The sequence below is a fragment of the Canis aureus genome, chromosome 30, assembly GCF_053574225.1.
Source record: "Canis aureus isolate CA01 chromosome 30, VMU_Caureus_v.1.0, whole genome shotgun sequence".
NCBI lineage: Eukaryota > Metazoa > Chordata > Mammalia > Carnivora > Canidae > Canis > Canis aureus.
Genome location: NC_135640.1, coordinates 9729166 through 9751294, shown reverse-complemented (window position 1 = coordinate 9751294; position 22129 = coordinate 9729166). Strand labels below are relative to the sequence as shown.

Genomic DNA, 22129 nt, shown 5'->3' with positions numbered 1-22129 from the left:
CATATCTATATGTCAATATCTTATGATGTTTGAAAGTATAAAGCTATGTGTTACCCTTTAGAAACAATGTGTAGACAGTGAATGGGAGATAACTGTGGGGGCATTCTCAAAGTTAGAGGTTGGGAAGGTGATGCAGTATCAGTAAAAGAAACTGACAGAGAATAACCAGCATATGAAAGGGAAATAGAGGAAGACAGAGTGATTAACCATGTAAATTACACTACGATGCCACATAAGATGAACCCTGACAAACAACATTTGGTCACACTGAAATAATGTTAATGTTGGCCAATTAGTAAAAACCTTAGAGGAAGAAATTGAAGATGAGGAGGAGAGAATTGTAGAAATTCTTTCCCAGTGTTTTTATCCAAGGGAATAAAAATAATTATACCATGATTTGGAGAAGGAAGTAGACCAAACAATTTGTTTAACGTGGGAACAAAGAGCTTATTTCTTTGTCAATAGAAATGAACTTCTGGGCTGGGAAGCATAGAAGTAACAAGACATAAGGGGAAATTGCTTGAATCATGTCCATAAGTCATCAAGAGGCATTGTGTTCAAGCATATGAATAGAGGAATTGGTCTTACCTATTGCATGGACAGTGCATCCGAAGACGGTAGGAAGGACATGTGCCTACAAATGCTGATAGGGAGATAGGTATGGCTGCAACTTGTAGAAATCTTTATCTCATTGATTTTTTGTTTTCATTAAAATAAAACAAAAATTCATTAGCTGAGAGTGAGGTTGGAGTAAAGGAAGTTGGAAAGTGTGAGAAGAGAGGGATAATTATGAGTCATTTACAGAGGTAGAAGAGTGAATAAAGTAGGGATGTATACAGTTGCCTGGCAGCAGTAAGGCTAACTATATATAATGGATATAAATTCATATAAATGGTGACCAGTCAGCATAATATCATCATTTTTTTACTATAGCCATGTTCAGACACATGGATGCAGCTATGTGATAGAAAGAGCTTTAGATTTAACCAGGATTGTGGTTGAATCAAAAGGAGAGTGATGCAAGATCAGAGATCTTAGTCTCATTTGTCTGACTTCAAAGCCCTTTTGCTTAATTATTCTACCAGATTCTTCCCACAGCAACTGTATAGATTCTGAGGAGAGAAACAAAAAATGGTCTAGATGCTTAGCATATTTAAAATTATCTAGATGCCAGAAATTCAAAAATTAATCATAACCAGGTTTTCACTTAATTGGATTCATGGTACTAGATATGAAAGTATTTTTAAGTTCCTTCCAGTTCTCTTAGACAAAAGTAGGTAAGCATTTTAAAGGAACTCTCATCTACTAGCTTTTTTAGCATACAATATTTTTATATTTTCCTCATCAATACTGTAAAAATTGTGTTAATAGTGGGAAAATGACTTCAGTTGTTTAAAAGTTTGATATACTCTTTAAGAGACTATTCATAAAGTTACTATTGATGTTCATATATGTGACAGAACATCTAGTGAAAAATCACCATATTTTAGATTAAGTTTTACAGATGGTATTTCAGAAGTATTATAATGTTTGGCATTGCTGCTAGTTTTATGTCTAAAATTGATTAGAAAAATCTAAATTTTAATTTGATAATTAAACTATATTTTTTATAGAAAATATTAGAAGTCAGCCTGAAACTTACTATACAAAAATGAAACCTTAATGATTAAATTTGGTTACTCACATTTACTGAACTTTTATATTCCAGATGCTGTTTTTCAGCACTTTTATAAAAATTTTCTCGCTAGAAGTATACAACAATCTGAAATAGAAGCTAAAATTATTTCGATTTTAAAAATTAAAGCATAGAGAGGTTTAACAACAAGCTAATATCCATAATAAAAATTTAGTGTAAATATCTATGTATATAAACATGCATTTTTAATACACAACATTGCAAATATAATTTTAAGAATCAGCATATTAGTCATTTGGAATTTTGACATTTGTTAAAGAAATATTCCAATTTCATTTAGTTGAAAACTCCTTATTTAGGAAAATTCAATTTATGGTCCAAAAAAGAGGGGGTGGGAAAAAAGAGAAACAGATACTAGGGAACATTAATTGGCAAATAAAATAAAATATATGATAGAAAAGCCAAACTGGCAAATTTTTGTATAGTTCCTTTATAACCTGACATTGAAATATAACCTGATAAGGCTTACTTTATACAAATTTACATGCATACATACATATGCATACATACACATAATCTCTACTCTCTCTACATATAATATAATGTAGAAAAAATGTATATGTAATTTAATAAATAAGTGAATTCAAATGTTAAGTGAAATGTGATCTGCCTTACAACAGAAGAGATAATTCATATATAATTAAAATATTTTAAATATTTCTTCAATTGTTATATTATTGAGTTATATGAAACAAATTCATTGTCGCTTATGTTTTTCATAAAAAAAATAAAGTCAAAATGCTTATATATGTTGTAAACCTTCTAGTAAATACCACCGTTTTGGAAATGATGAGAAAACAAGAACAGATAAGTTAATATATGATTCTTAAAAGAAAATATACTTTATAGGTTTAGACTAACATAATATCTGGACATTCATTTAGTTCAAAAATTTTTAAATGATCTAGTGTAGTTTCTTGAAGGCAACATAGGTTATTTTGCAGTTATCAAAAAGCTATTTTGTTATTATATGGACTCTGCTTGGGATTTTTTTTTTTTAATTTTTATTTATTTATGATAGTCACAGAGAGAGAGGCAGAGACACAGGCAGAGGGAGAAGCAGGCTCCATGCACCGGGAGCCCGACGTGGGAATCGATCCAGGGTCTCCCGGATCACCTCCTGCGCCAAAGGCAGGCGCCAAACCACTGCACCACCCAGGGATACCTCTGCTTGGGATTTGTAATGCACTATGCAAACATTAAATTTTATATTCAACTAATTGTTTTAGGTAATAGAAATATAGATATGGAAGAAAGCATTACTGACTCCAAGAGGGCCATGGTCTAGAAAGGGAAATAAATAAATTACAGTAAGTTACATTCTGACAAAAATTAATGCAGGGTGCTAGGAAAGCCCATACGATGAGCAACTTTATCAGATGTATGTGTGCCTATATGCAGAGAAGGAAGAGAAGAAAGAAAGGAGAGTCTTACAGGGAGAGCAGGAACTAGTGAAGATAAAGTAGACTGTAGGTAAAAAGGAAATCGTAGAATGAGATACTGCTAAGAACCTTATTCAGATCACCAATATCTTTCTCCCAGATTATGGCAATAGCCTAGTACCTGTTCATCCTGGTTCCACTCCTACTATCTACAACCAGTTCTTAACACTTAACACTTAAATTGATGTCTCTCAAAAAAATCTTCCCGCGAAGGAGGAAGTCTTTACAAGGCCCTCTATGACTCTTGTCTCACCTCCCTACCTCTCTGTTTCTTACTTGCTCACATTACTCCACTCAGATTGGTCTGTTTTGCTTCAGACATGACACACAGACTTTTCCTCATGACCTTTAGACTTGAAATCCTATTTTTTTCTTTATTTGGTTTGTTCCTCATTTTCTTTACTTGGATGCTATTTCTCAATGCTACCCACCCAACTTAACCACTTGAATTTACATCACAAAATTCCTCCTGTGATACTAGTATTCTCTTTGACCTTTGTTCATGCTTTATTTTTCTTCCCATAGCATTCTCCATAGCATTTAGTACCAACTAACACAGCATACAATCCACTTGTTTATTATATTTATTTACGTTTTTGGTATGCTTTATCTCCTATCCCCAAGATTTTAAGCAACATGAAGGCAGAAATATTTCCTTTAAAACTTATTTGTGCATGCCAAATCCCCAAACAGATTTGTTATTTTTTTGTCTCACCTATAGTAAATGCTTAATGTAATATTTATTAAGTATACACCAGAATAGAATGTTACGTATAAGAAGTCACAGAAGAGTGGCCATGCAACAGTCTGGAAACTTCAAGTGGTTTAGAACTGCTAGAATATCTGAACTTGAATGTCAAGACTGGAGAGAGATCACTCTAAAAACTATGCAAAGACTTTTCTGGTTCGTAGGTCAAATGTAAGAAACACATTTATCTTAGGTAAATAAGATAGAAAAAACTAGGGCTCACATTAAAACATGAAAAATTTATGCCAAAGGATAAACATTAGTACTTTTAAATACTAAACATCACTCAGAGTTGTAAAATGGTCACATGAACCATAATAGTCTCAGTTTGTTTTGCACTGGCCAGAACTAAATATTTAAAAGTTACACTCTTTCCCCCATAAAAAGGAATATCCTAAGGATAAGTAAATGCCTGGCCTCATACAGAATTATGACAAAAACTTTGGAATTTCTTTTCCTTGGAGCCCATGCAAATAGCTAAGCATACTCCTTTTAAATAAGTCTATTATATCCCTGCAGAACTCAAGTTAATTGTAATAACAAGCTATATATGATTTTATAAGAGAAAAAAAATTCCTTGGCTTCCTGTAGGGCAAAAAGACAAATAGACAAAGAAAATTTCTCATCATACAGACTCTCGCTTTCTCTCTCTTGCACTTTTTCTATTATAAATTAGAAGTAAAGTTTAAATCACTTAGAAGATTATTTTTTATACCCAAGAAGCCAGGCAAGAGTATAATCTATTCTGAAATTCATGAGAAAATCCTTTAAAATGTCAGACAACAGTTAAAACATTCTATGATTAGGGCATATTTTAATTTTCTTAATGTCAAAACTCTGCTGTGGGAGAAGCTTATGCACACTCATTTGATATTCACACGAGCTGATATTAAAATGGAGCCACACTCTTACAAGTATCGATATCAGGGATTGAGGATATTTTTAAAGGGAGACCAGTCTGACCTTCAGGAAGGACAGTGCAGAGTAAGATGAACCAGAAATAAAATCATTTTTTTAAACAATAAATAGCATAATTTCTTTTAAGAGGATCTGGGCAAGGGTAGATAAAATTTTTCTCATGGATAATGTTCATTAAGTACATTTGCATTCAATTAAAAGAATTGACCTGGGACATATATTAAGTGAAGGTTAGACAAGGTGATCTTAAGTGTAAGATACTTCTATCCTTTCAAATAATGGGGACAATGCAACAGTCATGTGAACACTTCCCAGACATGGATAGGGGCCAATGAATTTAGTACATTTCATATTCTATAAATATTTCTTAAGAAGATGCAATGTTCCAAGTGTTAACCATTAGGAGATTTCTTTCTTCACTGAGCATAGGCTCCATGAGGGCATTTTTGTAGGTGAACTGTACTATGTATTGTGAATATAGGAGTGAACATGGGACAGACTTTGCCCTCGGGGTTGCATTGAAGTGAAAAAGATGAATGTAAGTCAGTCTTTAATTTAATGTCAAGTAGTGAACAGTGCTGTGAAAGAAAAGAAAAGCATATTTTATGGGGATAAAATATGACAAGTAAATTGCTCTTACTGATGGCAGTTGAGGAAGTTCTCTTGAAAGAATGGACATTGGAAGAGCGATGCAAAAAGTTGGAGACATGCGTTATAAACATATAGAAGAGCATTTATGGAAGAGTGAATAGCAAGCTTAAAAACTTTGAGATGGAAAAATGCCTTACATACTTATGGAAAATTAGAAGTCTGGTATGGTTGTACTAGAGGGAAAAAAGAAGCAGTGTGGTAGGTTTAAGATAAGACCTAGAGACATAGCTCCATGTCACATAGAAATTTGTAAGCCTCTAGGAAGGATTTTAGATGTTATACTAACTATAAAGAAAAGATATCAGGGGACTTTGAGTTGGGTAGTACTAGAGTGTTAAAATCTGATTTATACTTCAAATAGCTTCAGAGCAAATGCATAATCTCCTATTGCTTATATTCTAATGACTTTAACTATGAAAAAATGTCTTGACTTTGGTGATAGCAGCAACAAAACACCAAGCTATATATTACCTCATATTCTATGACTGACATTACCACATGTCAAGTCTTTCTATATGAGCTATAAGGGGTCATAGTTGGCAGAGAAATCTCAGTCTTTTGCACATACTATTTTTACTAAAGAGAAACTTTGACCAAGGCCGGCCTGATGAGGGTGAAAGAATGCAAAAACAACACAATCTGCATGAAAAGTGGAACAGAAAAGAATAGAGAAGATCTTATATGTTGGGCAATTATCAACATAATTGTCAAGATGTTAAAATAGAGTTTATAGGGCACCTGGGTGGCTCAGCAATTGAATGTCTGCCTTTGGCTCAGGTCATGATTCCAGGGTTCTGGGATTGAGTTCTGGTTCAGGCTTCCCCCAGAGACCCTGCTTCTCCCTCTGCCTATGTCTCTGCCTCTCTGCCTCTCTGCCTCTCTCTGTGTCTCTCAAGAAAAAATAAATAAAATCTTTAAAAAAGATAGAGTTTATAAAATCTTACATAAAGGATCAAAAACAAAAAAAGCATATCTAATGTCATCCCTAAAAATAAGTGTAATACAGATGAAGCAAATTTAGAGTACTGTGGTCTACTTAAAATAATGCATGCATATCCCAACTCCCTTCTCTGAATCATCTCTTTTGCTATGGTACAAACGTAAAGGAAATGCTTTGGCAAGTGGCAGTCAGGCTTCCTGGCAAAATACCAGTTGAGAGGTCTCCGGAAACACTAGGAACACGCTCATTTTAGCATATTAACAACTTTTGGAATTCCCTTAAAACTCACTTCATAGCAAATAGCTTTTAGTTATACATAAATTTGAAATCTAAGCAACTCTTATTATAAGAATCAATGGAAGGTTGTCTATTTGTGGATTATTTTGCAACCCAAAAGGAGATATTTAACTAGTATAAGACCTTACCCTGAAAACCACTATTCAAGTTCAAAAACCTGGAGAAATACTTTGACCTTTGAATGGATATATTACTTTAATGTTTTTTGATGAACATAAAAAAAAGTTAGGTAAATGTAGAATTTAAATGCAACTTCAGATGCACAGCACTATACTTTTTTAGATGTAAAGTTAAAGGTAATGATTTTGTTAAATCTTCAATATATGTGGCATTAAAATTATGATTTATTGTTTCACTTGCATTGCTCTACCTTCTGTGTTAAAACTTTGATTTTCCTTTAAAATAACAACAAAGATTGAAGTGAAAATAAATATGGTTAATCAGATCCTAGATCATGATATTCAAGATAATGAGTTCTATTTATTTGTCTTATATTATTTGGATACACGTGTACCTTTTTTTCAGTTCTTAGAAATAAACTCAAAACTCAAATAAAAGTTTAGGTATAAGTATTGCTATTTTTGTTAAATGCAACCCTTAATTTTCCATGCCCTAGCCATTTATTTTACTAATTTTACTACATTTGGAAAACACTAAATATATTTGAAAAGGATATTGCTAGAAGGATTTTTCTAATTATATCTTCATCTCATCTATGTGCATATATGGCAAATCATTGTTTATATAGCCAATTTTTAGACATCAAACTAATCATTACATATTACCTTTATTTTTAATATATATCCTTTGTACTTTATAGTGATTACTGGAATATAACCTCCATGAAGGGATGCTCTACAGCTCTTGTGTTTATCCATGTATTTCTATTGCCTTGAGTAGATATCTGTTGAATAAATGGCTTAATAAGTGATTATTCTCAGCACATCTTGCTGATTTTTATTTCCACTGCTGCTAACTATAGCCATAGCCTTTTAAGTTCTGGCTTACTTTTTGATCTTCTAAGGTTGAGTCAATCTCTCTCTATATTTTCCTTCCAGAGATGCCTTTCCGTTTGATTCTCCTTATATATAATATCCATTCTTATAACTTTCAGTGTTTTCTATGTATCAATGACTTCCAAATTTTTAATCTCAGTCCAGACACTCCTCTAAGCTCCATATTTTCAGTCATACTACCTACTTGATATCTCCATTTATCTATTTCTTAGGCATCTCAAATTTACTATGGTTAAATAACAGTATTTGCATCTAACCACTCAAAATATTTTTCATAATATTCCTTATCTTGGAGCTCAACCTGGAGATATAGAAGTCTCTTTTGATGCTTCTATATCCGACATCTTGAATATTGAAGATATCAACAGGTCCTTTTAGCTATTGGCCAAAATATTTTGAATCGATGCATGCTTTATATTTGTACTGTTGTCCTTTTTTTTTTTTTTTTTTTTTAATTTTTTTTTATTTTTATTTATTTATGATAGTCACAGAGAGAGAGAGAGAGGCAGAGATACAGGCAGAGGGAGAAGCAGGCTCCATGCACCGGGAGCCCGATGTGGGATTCGATCCCGGGTCTCCAGGATCGCGCCCTGGGCCAAAGGCAGGCGCCAAACCGCTGCGCCACCCAGGGATCCCTGTACTGTTGTCCTTTTATCTAAGCCACCATCATCTGTCATCTCAATCAGCATAATATACCTCTAACTTATTCACTTTTCATTTATGTTCTCATTTCCCTATTGAAAGGGATGATAATATATCACCCCAAACTTTGTCTCTTAGAAACAAACAATATTTTAAGCTGAAAGGCAAGTAAAAAGTAGTAAGTGCGGCAAAAATTTCTCCTTTTTTATTTAAAGGCAGAAAATAAGTTCTCTTTTAACTAGAGACAGACTAATCATCCCAGAGAGGACACCAAAGGAATTTGCAAGCAAATCCTAAGAAGGTTGAAGAAAGTGTTTTCCTTCCCTATAGTATTTATTTATTTATTTATTTATTTATTTATTTTTTTTCCCCTATTCTATTTAATACATAGTAGTCAGAATGATGATTTAAGTAACTAAAACTGCGCATTTGAGGTTTACAATTTGGTGTCTCAACTTGAAACCATCACCACAATCAAGATAATAAATGTAGCCATCAGCTCCAATAGAGTTCCCTTTATAAATCCTCCTTTCTGTTCTGCCTTCCTCTGCTTTTGCTCCATCCCTGGTCAACTCCTAATCTGTCTTCTGTCTCTAAAGATCATAAATCGATTCATAAATAGAATAATAAGTGAATTTGAGTATGCATTCACATCTGACTTTTTTTCACACAGTGTGATTATCAGGAGAGTTCTTCATGTTGTGGCATAGATCTATACTGCGGTTGTTTTTCAAGGGACATTTTATTATTTTCTTGTTTAAAGGCTTCCATTATTTTCTTGTTCATAGGAGATATTTGAGCTGTTTATGGCTGCCAAATTAGTTTGACCATCCTTATGGTGTCTGTAGATGTGTCCCCATTTTGTGTGTGTGTGTGTGTGTTTTTTTTTTTTTTTTCTGTTGCTGTTGTAACACATTAGCACGATGTGCTTAAAGTAACACAAATTTATTATCTTACTCTTTGGGAGATCAGAAATCTAAAATGGATCTTCAGAGCTGCATTTCTGTAGGAGACTTTGGAGGAATCTATTCCCTTGCCTTTTCTAGCTTTTAAAATCCCCCCTGTATTTCTTGGCTTGTGGCTCTTTCCTTTGTCTTCAAAGGCAGCAATATAGCATTATCTCACCTTTCTAAATTCTCCTTTCCTTCTTTCAACTGTTTCTTAATCTTTCTCTTTCTCTCTGTCTCTGTCTTGTGTGTATATGTGGCTAGCAACTATAAAGTTCCTTTTGCATGTAGTAACAAAACGTATCCAAAGATTCTGGGAATTAGATATGAATATCTTTGGTAGGTCATTATTTAGCTAATACACAGTCTTCTAACCTAAAATGAAAATTAAAATTCATTCTTCTAAGCCTTCTCATGGCTATTATGTAGGCATTTATTGTATGTTCCCCAGTCAGAATCGTTCATTCAAAAATCATGATTTAAAGAGAGCAACATGAGGAAGTAAGGATACATTTATCTTTTGTCACACATGATGAGATATATTTCTAAATTCTAAGAAGTAACAGTGGTGAAACTTCTAGATCCCAGTTCTGAGCAGTATCAGTAGCAGTGGTCACTTTTTCGTCTACAAAATTGAACTACTAGTTTTAGAAGGTAGTTAATAGTAAATTTTTTGTTATAGTAAATCCATATATTGTGATGTGGCATTTCTCCTAGAGAGCTCTGCTCTATTCAGTTATTCTATGAGCTATCTAGAAACAAAATCCATTATTTCCCTAAGTAAATTAGTAACAAATTAGTAATAAGGACTTTATTTCAGCTAAAATACCTTACTGCTATGGAAATTGGTACTGAAAGTACCAATTCTTTCTGATGAAAGATCCTAAAGAAAATGGGAATCTGGAATTGATTATCAGGTCTGTTTGGGTCCCAGAGCAGTGAGATGGTAGCTATAATGAAAATATTGGACTTTATCAGCCCATAGAATGAAATGGTATAATAGTTAAAATATACCATAATATTTAAAGTATACCAGAAATCAGAAAGGATTCCAGATAAATCCTTTCTCATTTATCTGGAAAGGAGTGTGCATTGGATGAAAAGGTTTTGAAGCAATATGATTAGCTTGAGGAATATACGGGCTATGGAGTTTTGTGTATAGCTTAAAGATTGGAAGTTATAAGCTCAAAATTCTAAATCTAATTCTACAGCCTCAAGAACTGTAAGAAAGTAAGGATTTTCTAAAATTAGCATAGAAGAATCTCAACTAAGATTGAAAAGGTAACATGGTCAAAGGTCAACCTGAAAATGTTCCATGTTCTATTTGTTAATTAAAACATGATTTGAGTTGAGAGCCACCAAATTCATGTGTGAAAGAGAAAACATTAGTAGGAAAAGAATGGGCCCTGTGATTGTAATGGGGGCATGGGAGTGTTCAGTTCACCAAGAGTACTTCAAGCCCCCAGAAGTCCCTGACTCTCCTCTACCAGCAAAAGCAGCACCTCCTCCCCTTGCTTTTTTTTTTTTCCTCCTCCCCTTGCTGATGATGCTAATTCTCCTTTGCCTAATGACCCTAATGACATCCCATGATATAGTTACTCTCCGTAGAAAGCCACTTCTTACTTCCCAACCCGATGCCTTTTATTAACCTCATAACTAGAGATAATTGCCTACATAACCCATGAGGCCAATTATCAAGTCAAATCTTAGAGGAAAAAGGCTTACACATGAAAAGAATTATGAGATTTTACAACAATCAGAAAATATGTACCTATGAATAGATTCTGAAGACCAGAGGAAAAAAATAAATTAATTTTGATACAGGTTAAATTTAGCCATAAAGGTACATTTACCAGACATCCCTGAGTCAAATGTTTAAACTCAAGCAGCTTGTAAATAGTTCTTTTCTTTTTTCTCAGTATTTTGAATTAAGCATAGATTTTTTTGGTGACCTGTGAAAAATAAAGTTGATGTATTAGAAATCTTATGATATAATATAAAGAAATGCAAAGATTTAAGGAGCCAGGGATGTTAGAATGGATTTATCTTATGCAATCTGCCCAACCACCCACTAACCCTAATCCATTTCTAGTTGTGTGTCAGATAAGCCATTTTCAAGACAGTGAAAAAGACTTCATTGGGACAAAACATGTTTGAAAACCATAATGACTATTTTCTATAGGCCAGGAAAGGTGGGGTAAGACTTTGTCACTGAAATGGGCTCTCAGGGACACCTCGTTGGCTCAGCCGTTGAGCGTCTGCCTTCAGCTCATGCCATGATCCTGGAGTCCCAGGATTGAGTGCCACATTGGGCTCCCTGCATGGAGCCTGCTTCTCTGTCTGCCTGTGTCTCTGCCTCTCTCAGTGTCTCTCATGGGTAAATAAATTAAAAAAAAAAAAAGAAAAATGAAATGGGCTCTCATTGTGGGAGTAGCCATATTGCAGTACTCAAAAAGGGCGATCTCCATGTGGTTCCACAGCAGATAGTGACTCAATGTTAGTACACACATATATTTTCTTCTATCATTTCTGTATTTGAAACTTTAACATCATTTACTCTATGTTAAATATCCCAGGAAGTGTTAGAATAGTGCTTTGGAAAGGAATATGTGTCTTCACTGCCCTTTTCTTGTTTATATTCTAAGATAATAAATTCAAACAGACATTGTAATTAACAAATCTATTGTATTAAAAGTCATCATCATACATTATAATAATGTGCATATTTCTTTGCTCTAGCACTGATCTGTGCATTCATTTTTTAAAAGATTTTATTTATTTATTCATGAGAGACACAAGAGAGAGGTAGAGACACAGGCAGAGGGAGAAGCAGGCTCCATGCAAGGAACCCAGTGTGGGACTTGACCCCGGGACCCCAGGATAATGACCTAAACCAAAGGCAGATGCTCAACCGCTGAGCCACCCAGGTATCCTGATCTGTACATTCTCAGCAGAACATCAACATAGTACCCTGAAAATAATTGTCATTAAATTGCGTATATTACATACTAATAATCTGTGTTTGTCTTAAACAATATTTAGTACCAATTTTGAGAGGGGATGGTAAAGAGAAAAATATAAATTTAAGGAAAGGTTTCTAAGGTATGGTGGCAAGTATGAGGTTTGAAAAGATGATAAAAGGTATTTTGTGGATTGAGAATAATATCACACTTGAGATTGGTTTCTTTTGGAAAGTAATACCAGGAGAAAGAAATGTATGGAAGACTGAATAATGAAGGCTGTGAGTAGAGAAAACCAATACAGAGGTATATGAAAGAGCGGGTCACTGCTTGGGTGCCATGGATTCAATCCCTCAGATCTTCCACAGCCACTGAGCATGGACCTCAAAATCGTAAGCACAAGAAACAGAAGTCCCTATCCCCTTTACTCACAGGTTGCTGAAGGGTGTAAATTCCCTTACACTTCCAGGCTTGCTCATGCAGAAGTGCTAAACTGGTTTCCTTAGGTACCCAAGAGTAACATTTCCAAGAAAGTTACTGGTCTCTGATCTTATCTCAATTTAGACTTCCCATAATTTGGATTCCAATGATTGTATGCTCTAGGGTAGTAATTTTGGAGAGTGGGGCATTGACTTCTGTCTTTGCCTCAGTCTCAGGAATGCTCTTTAAAATTATGCAGGATTCACTCAGCTGATTTTTCTTGAGTGAAAAATTAATCTAGATGCCATTAGAGTAAAATATACTTAGAAATGCATTTCTGTTTGAATATAAAACTGGTAATTAGAGAACTTTGCATATAAAAAAGAAAACTCTTCACCTGAAATAACCCACTGCCTGCTGTTCATTTGCATATCTTCACTTTAACAGTTAGATTCAAGCAGTCGGAATATGTTAATAGCTGCACCCATTTCATATCCTAATGCAGGAAATCCAATAGCTCAATGATAGGCATATATGTGCTTTAAAGAGAATCTCTAAAATTACTTGGCAAAGGAAAAATATTTCTTGCAGCTCTGCACAAGTTCTCAGGAAGCCCTTTCAGGAGCTACAGTGAACAGTCCATCAGCACCAGTTTTAAGCTGCAGAAATGGCATCTTTCTACCACAGGCACTATGTAATCTGAATTTTAATCACCTCCTTTTCTTACCATGTCTAATCCTTTCTCAAACAGCTGATCAATTTAGCTTTACCTTATAAAGAAATATGTTACATAAGTTCTATTCTGATATAGAAAAAGAAATACCGTGGCAGCTAATAAAATGTTCTTGGTTCAAATTAGGAAATAGAAATTTAAAACTTAGTTAAACAACCTCATATGACTCCCTGCTATTACATTAAATCTCTATTTAATCTCATCCTTCAGAGTGCCTAAGCATTATTCACGACATTGTTCAAAATGAAGGTCTCCACATACCCCAAAATGTAAATTTAGTTAGTGCAGAAGTGGCCTTTCAGTGTTTTGGTTCTTTTTTTTTTTAAGATTTTATTTATTTATTCATGAGAGACACACACAGAGAGAGAGGCAGAGACACAGGCAGAGGGAGAAGCAGGCTCCATGCAGGGAACCCAATGTGGGACTGGATCTCCGGAATCCCAGATCACGCCTTGAGCCGAAGGCAGACGGTCAACCACTGAGCCACCCAGGTGTCCCTGTTTCAGTGTTTTTAACAATCACAAAGGTGATTTTGATACTAATTTGAGAAATCCTACTTTAAACTGACAAAAAACCTGACATACAGTATATGTGTCAGTAGTATAGTGGGATTATTATTATGTATCTATATAATCAATGTATATCAAATTTTCTCATATATTCTGATGACTTCCTTCTTTCCAGTTCCCAAACAGATACAGCCAACATGAGAACATAATAACTACCAGTTGTAAATTGGAACATTGTATCCCAAATAGAAAGTGTTAGCAGAAGCTGCCAAATGCTCAACACCTGCACGGTTATTTGAGGTAGTAGATCATGAAGTCAATGTATAAAATTTCTCATTGGCCCAGAAGAAAATACTGTCAATCTGCTATATCACTTGGAGATTATCGTGCCAAATATGAAAACTTAGTGCATACGTTCTCAGTATGTACATGATGTTTTATATATGATTAACCCCAACTCTATTTTATGTTTTATTTGCTTATTCATTTCTGTATCTGCAGTTCCTGGACCTATAAAATAGTCAGTGTGTCTAGTTGAAGAGATGTGTGTTCATAAATATATTTTTGGAAACTACAATATTTACCTGATTTACTTAGATCCAAATGGTATCTCTTTTTACTTCCTTATTTTGTATGTTACAACCGTTTGTACTAGAAGCCTATTTTGATGGGGCTGGTGGCAGCATTTCAAACTGAAGATCCCTGCTCAGTGCTATAGGTTTAACACCTCGTTTCTTGAACGATATTTTGGAAAACTTCCCAGTTCTACCTCCAAAACAGGTGGGACTGGGAAAAGATGCGTCTGTCAACAGGGCTCTATAACTCCTTCAGTTTCTGTCAAGTAGTCCACTGGTGCATTTACTTTCCCTTCTTAGCTATTCAATATCCAAGCACCCGGCTGTTGGCTGATGAACTGCTCCCTTCCAGTGCAAGCAGCAGTCCAGACATAACACACATGTCTCAGCTGCCTACACTGTGGAGAAAAGCACACTGCAACTCTTCTCTGTAAGAGGAATAATTAGTGACAATCATTTAAAAGGGTCAAACTTAGTCCAAGTGAAAGAAAGAGCATCTCATTGTGTTTGAATCCATAATTTAAAGAAAGTTAAGTTCACTTTTTAAAAGAATGTTCCGCCTCGGTCTGGTTGAAGGTGGTTTAATGACTAGAACCATAAACCTGATGCATAATGGCCAGCATGTCAAATACACAGAAACCATTATTAGACTGAACATTTTGATTTAGATGGCTAAATGGGTTATGTTTTACTTTAAAACTTAGTTAAATAACCTCATATGACTCCCTGTTATTATACTATCAACCTTTCAGTATGAGTTCAATAAAACACTCATGTGACAGAGTTCCCCAAATAAAGGACATTTCATTCTTAGTATTTTAGTGTATTAATATTGGTTTAATGAAAACACATTTGTGTAGTTGCATCACAATTGTTTATTAGCAATGGGATAAAAATATGTTTTACATTGATATATTTCTAAGAAATAATTAGAAGAGCACCTGTGTGCTCCGTGTTTCCCATTTATTATAGATTCATTTCATTATATATTGTGGCATGAAGATGGTAACTAAATTAAAAGTTAAAGTGTATGGACATTTTAATGATTTTGCTTTCCCAAAAAGACAATATTTAACACGCAATGTAAGATTCAGCTTTTGTAAGCTGATTCAAAACCATTTTTCTTAGCATTAAATCAGTTTCTGAACATACACTGAGAATTTTAGAGAATTATTTTAAAAATAGAAATAATAAAATTGTATGTTTCTTACTGATTATATTTATTTTTGCTTTGTCACAGTGAAACCATTCTGTATTTTTTAAATTTAGAACTTATATAAATAATTATAATAATGTTGATGTGATTTAAGTCACGTGTGCTAAAGTTTTTGACAATTTCTAGACAAATGGCAAAATCTTATAAAATTATTTTTCAGTTTTAATTCCAGAAATATTAATTGAAAGAATTATGCTGAAATATTCCAACACAGGTTGAAATAAGATGGAAAAGGAAATAGATTTTTAAAAGAATATTTCTATTTAAGTTGATATTAAGAAACAATATCATTTCACCAGTCAACACTTTTATAATGCTGAGATATAAAAGAGGCTTGTTATCTATAAGGAGGCAGATGCTCCTGAATTAATTCACATATATCACTGGGAATTTGCTCTTTAGGTGAAATAAAGTTTATCATACTGGGTAGAAGGCAGAAATATTTTTTTAAAGCCCTATGTAATTTCTTAAGCTCTTATAAGTGAAGAGCTGGAAAAGGCAGGAATGAGTCTTAATTAAGCATTCTTATTGATGAGTTATTTCTGTTCTATCAAAGATATCAGTGTTCTCAATTTTAATATAATTTTAATAAATTCTATTTAAATAAATATAAAAGAATTTGGAAGATAAGTAAAACATGTTAAGGAAATTTAACATCTAGTGAATAAAAAGTCACATGGAATATTAGAACTACACAAATTAGACACTATTCTGCAAACTAATATTAATGTGCTCAGCATTGTGCTAGAACTGACATAGTATCCCATATTCATTCATTAATTGTTTTTTAAGATTTTATTCATCCATTCATGAGAGACACACAGAGAGAGAGAGACAGAGAGAGAGAGAGAGGCAGAGACACAGGCAGAGGGAGAAGCAGGCTCCATGCAGGGAGCCCGACGTGGGACTCGATCCGGGGTCTCCAGGATCATGCCCTGGGCCGAAGGTGGTGCTAAACTGCTGGACCACCGGGGCTAATCTACTTGGGGTGATAGGATAAATTAAAAATAAGTTAAAATTGTCTATTCAGATAACTGCATTTTTGATACAGGATAACATCGTGCTGATATACTATACTATTATATACTAGTGGATTATTACTCTATGAAGCGTCAGACCTCTAACTATAAAGCTAAAGAGTAGGAGGGCTAAGCAATAGCTTTACAGAGGAAACAGATACTGGAAGATTGTTGGGATTGAAATAAAGAGAAATGATGGCATCTCAGCTATAGGATAGAATGCAAGTATGTGGGGGAAAACTTAATAGGATTATAGAAATAAGAAAACTGACATGACCACACATGCATCTAACTGCTTCTTTAGTCTAAGACTTCTTTTGGATATAAGATATAAAGTCATCCTGGAAGAAATCGAGGAATATAAATTCTAAGAACTGAGAAATCAAAGATACTTTCAAAGTATTTCAGAAATAGAACAGCGACTTCTTTCACTTTGTTTCATTAAACACTGGTTGAGTTGGAAGGAGCCTTGGAATGTTGCCAAGTTTGCTTTTAAATGCCTATTATTAGAAAAAACGCCAATAATCTGAAATTGCTGTCAATTTTACCCTCTGACTGCATCACCCAGTTTTAAATGTTCCTTCTTTCCATCCAAAGTCAAAATGAAAAGACAACAGCATGACAATTATACGGAGTATCTTCTGTTTCCTTCTACTAAGGCATCTTTGTCAGGCACCAGACTACTTTTTTTAAGCTTCTAAACTTAAAGATACCCCTATCTTGATATATTGACATAGTTAAGGAAATAAAATGCTTCTTTCTTCTTATTTTATGTAGACCATTTTCTTTCTATGTTGCTGTATCTTCTTAATTTTTTTTCTATTTTTGTCTCCTATTTCAAAGCATTAAAAGAGTTCTTTCTTTCTCAAAATGTCATTTATGGTACTGAGAATTAACAAGTGTTGAGAATCAAAAAGTAGGAGAGTGGGAAATTAAGATTAAAATAAATAAAGGAGTAAACCAATTTTTTTCTCTTTTCTGTTCATTTTAATAAGAAGTCAAAAACATTTATGGGGGCTAACCAGGTAGTTCTTAAATAAGGCAACCAAAATTAAAGGAATTTGACAATAGTTAATGGAAAAATAAAAGATAACTAAAGAAGAGTGAGAAAGATAACCAGAGAAACTATAGTTGAAATCTTTTTTATTTTCTTCCAATGCTTAAGTTTAACACAGTATACTAAATCTGTCCTATTCAGATCCACAAACAATTTTGTAAAACTGCAACAAAGAAAGTGAAATGCCCCTCATTAATGTTAGTAATATATGCCCTGTTTAACAAAAAAAAAAAAAAAAGGAAAAAGTAAAAGAAGAATTCTAAGATTTCTAGAGCTGAAGAAATAGAAGATATTACCTGGTCAATCTTGAATTATAGATAAGAAAAAAAAAAAAAAAAGAAGAACCTTAGAGTATTTGTATCTTTTCTAGGAAATCTCATGTAATACAAAGATTAAAATAAAAGTATATAACTATATCCTATATATCAATATCTCTCATCTCTATTATTTCTATTCATCTACATCATCTATCTATTGAATGCACTTTCATTTTAGTGTTTTTTCTAATATATCCAAACTCACTTTTTATGCAAAGTAATGTAGTTAATCCAATATATAGTATCTTACACGTATGCAAAGAAGGAAGAAAAAAGAGGAGAAAAAGGAGGAGAAAGGAGGAGGGGAAAAAGGAAGAGGAAGCAGAGGAGGAGAGAGGGAACCAAGCAAGGAAAGATAGAGGATTAGAAGGAAGGAAGGATGCAAAGGATAAGAAAAGTGAAAGAAATAGAGGAAAGGAAGTTTTTGTTTTGTTTTGTTTTGTTTTTATTCGAGAGAGAGAAAGAGAGAGAGAGAGCGAGAGAGAGAGAGAGAATGAAGCAGAGACACAGGCAGAGGGAGAAGCAGGCTTCATGCGGGGAGCCCAACGTGGGACTCGATCCCGGGTCTCCAAGATCAGGCCCTGGGCTGAAGGCAGCGCTAAATCGCAGAGTCACCCGGGCTGCCCTGGGAAGAAAGTTTTTAAAAATCCTTCAAGTGTTCTAAGGAAGTGTGAGAAATATTCTACTATATTTATTTAGTATGAAGAGTTTTTTTGAAATCTTGTGTCCAATAAAGATGTTTAATATAGATATCTGATAGGAGGGAGCAAGTTTTCATTGCATTTCTACATATCTTATGATAACACTTGTCCTAGAATATCTTTTTAAGGATATTTATATAGTATCCATCGTGTTTGCTCTGCATCACCCATATGGGGCTTGGGCCAGCAAGAAGAACCATAAGACTCATGCTATTTGTTATACCACAGGTAATAGTCCTTTGTCTCTGACCCAGAAATATCATGTCCTCTGCCATCATTTATGCCACTGTGGCAGGGTAAATTTTTAGCTTGTGAGTGTGGTAAAACCTCGAACCCTTCACAATTTCTGATTGAGAACTGCTTCTCTTTTGGGGAAGGTTTCGGTGAGGATCTTGTAGAGACATAGTAGGGATATTAGATAAATTGCCATTGTCCTTTTTAATGAAATGAACCATTAACTTACTCAGCAGTCCAATGTAGCCAAATAACTTCCTTACTTCATCTGACGAATGCTGTGATAGGTGGTGGACTCTTGAGCAAAAATAAAGCGTATCTATAATGAGAATATCATGTGCTTTACCCAGATGATGGGCAAGGTTGGTTTTTGATGCTCCTGAGGTTCAGGGCAGACCATCAGCCTCCAAATTTTCCAATCTGTGCCATTTATTAGCACTAAAGCGGTTCTAGAATCTAGCATCCAGTTGAGTGCAATTGGTATCTGGTTTGATTGAACCTGCTGTCACCCATGTACCTGCTTTTTTACAGCAAGACTGCAGATGTCAGAATATTATTTGTCAAGCACACAGTAAGATAAAGAATCTGGAGATGCTGTTTTTTCTTGCCACTAAAATTAGAGAGGATATGCTGAAAAGATAATATATTGTACAACTGGGTCAATCTGCCAGGCCAAAATGGAATGTCAAAGTGTCAGTTGTGATAATTATAAGATACATTATGATTAAATGGGCTTCCATCTGGAGCTCTGGTGAAGAATTATGCCTTGAGAAATTATGCCTGGAGAGATATAACTCAAAAGGCTGATGGCACTTGGTACTGAGTAACCCCGAACACACTCAATTGGCTATATTGTTGAATTCAGATTGATGGTCACTGACCAAATTTGGCACTCTGCTGAGATATTGCTATGATAGGCATCTCCTAATCGACTATTAAAAAAAAAATAACATAGGGTCTTGCAGATAAGGTTAATAACTGAGAAAGTTTAAAACTTAGGCTGTGTACTTTTAAGTTTATATAGAACTTAGTCCTAAACAAATTTTCTTTCTACTCCCTCATTTAAAGCCATCACTATTTGTTCCTCCAAAAGCAGGGGTTACATTCATGTCTAAATAACCTCAAACAATTGTAGCAAGACTTCTGAATGAAATATTTGTGTTTCTTGTCCTGAAATGACACTGATGTGATCTTTCAGTGATCTTTCCTCTTCTAGCCATTTAATATTATCTTAATTTAATTTGTATTCAGGGTTTGTAACAACTTTAAAAAATTTAATGTATGATTTCACTCAGTCAATAATATCTACTATGCATATACCAGTTCCAAAATATTTTATTGAAAGTGACACAAGGAAGAGATTTTATGGATGCTTATATTAAAATGCTTACAGACAGGTTAGCTATACATAATCTATGTGTTTTAAAGGAAGCAATTAAATGTGTTTAGAGAATGAGATCATTGGGGTACATGTGATTTCAAATTATATTATTCAATATATACTAAATATTATCTGTAATAGTTCATTGAGAAGTACATAAAGAGTGAAATGATAAATACAAACTTTTGTTTTTTAAAGATTCTATTTAGGGTAGCCCTGGTGGTTCAGCAGTTTGGAGTCGCCTTCAGCCCAGGGCCTGATCCTGGAGCCCCGGGATCGAGTCCCACGTCAGGCTCCCTCCATGGAGCCTACTTCTCCCTTTGTCTGTGTCTCTGCCTCTCTCTCTCTCTCTGTGTCTCTCGTGAATAAAGAAAGAAAGAAAGAAAAAGAATGAAAGATTTTATTTATTTATGTATTTATTTATTATTATTTTATTTTATTTTATTTTATTTATTTATTCATGAGAAACACAGAGGCAGAGACAGAGACAAAGGGAGAAGCAGGCTCCCTGCAGGGATCATGCCCTGAACTGAAGGGAGATGCTCAACTACTGAGCCACCCAGGCGTCAACTTAAATAACAACTTTAAAACCATATAAATAGTCATGGCATTCTTCTCTGAACACTATTGTTAACATACGATTTTCTTGACTGGAAGGCTTAATTTTAGATACAACTTTAAACTTTTTTTTTTATTTATTTATTTGAGAGAAAACAAGAGAGAGAGATCATAGAGGGAGAGGAGAAGCAGACTTCCCCCTGAAGAGAGAGCCAGACATGGGGCTCCATCCCAGGACCCCAAGATCATGACCTGAGCTGAAGGCAGATGCCTAAACAACTGAGCCACCCAGGGGCCCCTAGATATAACTTTAATATGAAAAGATACTGCATTAAAATGACCTATAGACAGAATTTTAGAAACCACTAGGCATATCAGTTGCATCAACATGACTGTCTCTTATTGAAAATACTTATTTACATTAACTCCTAATATCTCACTATAACTTGTGCTAAAAGAAATCAATATTCTCTGGCCTTTGTTGGTCTCATAGAAAATTATAAAAATAGGGATCCCTGGGTGGCGCAGGGGTTTGGCGCCTGCCTTTGGCCCAGGGCGCGATCCTGGAGACCCGGGATCGAATCCCACATCGGGCTCCGGATGCATGGAATCTGCTTCTCCCTCTGCCTATGTCTCTGCCTCTCTCTCTCCCCTCTCTCTCTCTCTCTCTCTGTGACTATCATAAATAAATAAAAAATTAAAAAAAGAAAATTATAAAAATATTAAACTTATATAATTTACTACATCTCTTTTCTGAGTACTGGATATTTTATCCAAATCTGCCTGTTTCAAACAGCTTATATAAAATCTTATAAAATTAAGATATAAACTCCATCTCTCATTGCAAGAATTCTAAAAATCTCACTTTTTCAGTTTTATTGAATTATAATTGACAAAATTATGAGATATTTAAAGTGAAGATCATAATTTGATATATGTATACATTTTGCAATAATTTTCCCATGTAAGTAAGTAACACATCCATCATCTCACATATTTATCTTTTATTTTTTTTTTATTTTTATTTTTTGGTGAGAACATTTAGATTCTACTTTCTTAGTAAATTTCAATTATACAATACAGTGTTATTAACTATAGTTACTGTATTATTCATTACATCCTTAGTCCTAACTCATCTTATAGCTGAAAGTT

At 34.2% G+C, this 22129-nt stretch overlaps 1 long non-coding RNA gene across 13 annotated transcripts in view; it reads left to right on the top strand.

Annotated features, from left to right (window-relative positions):
* The window catches only part of LOC144301721 (uncharacterized), a 185367-nt gene that overhangs the window by 413 nt on the left and 162825 nt on the right, over window positions 1-22129 (top strand). The window lies entirely within an intron of this gene.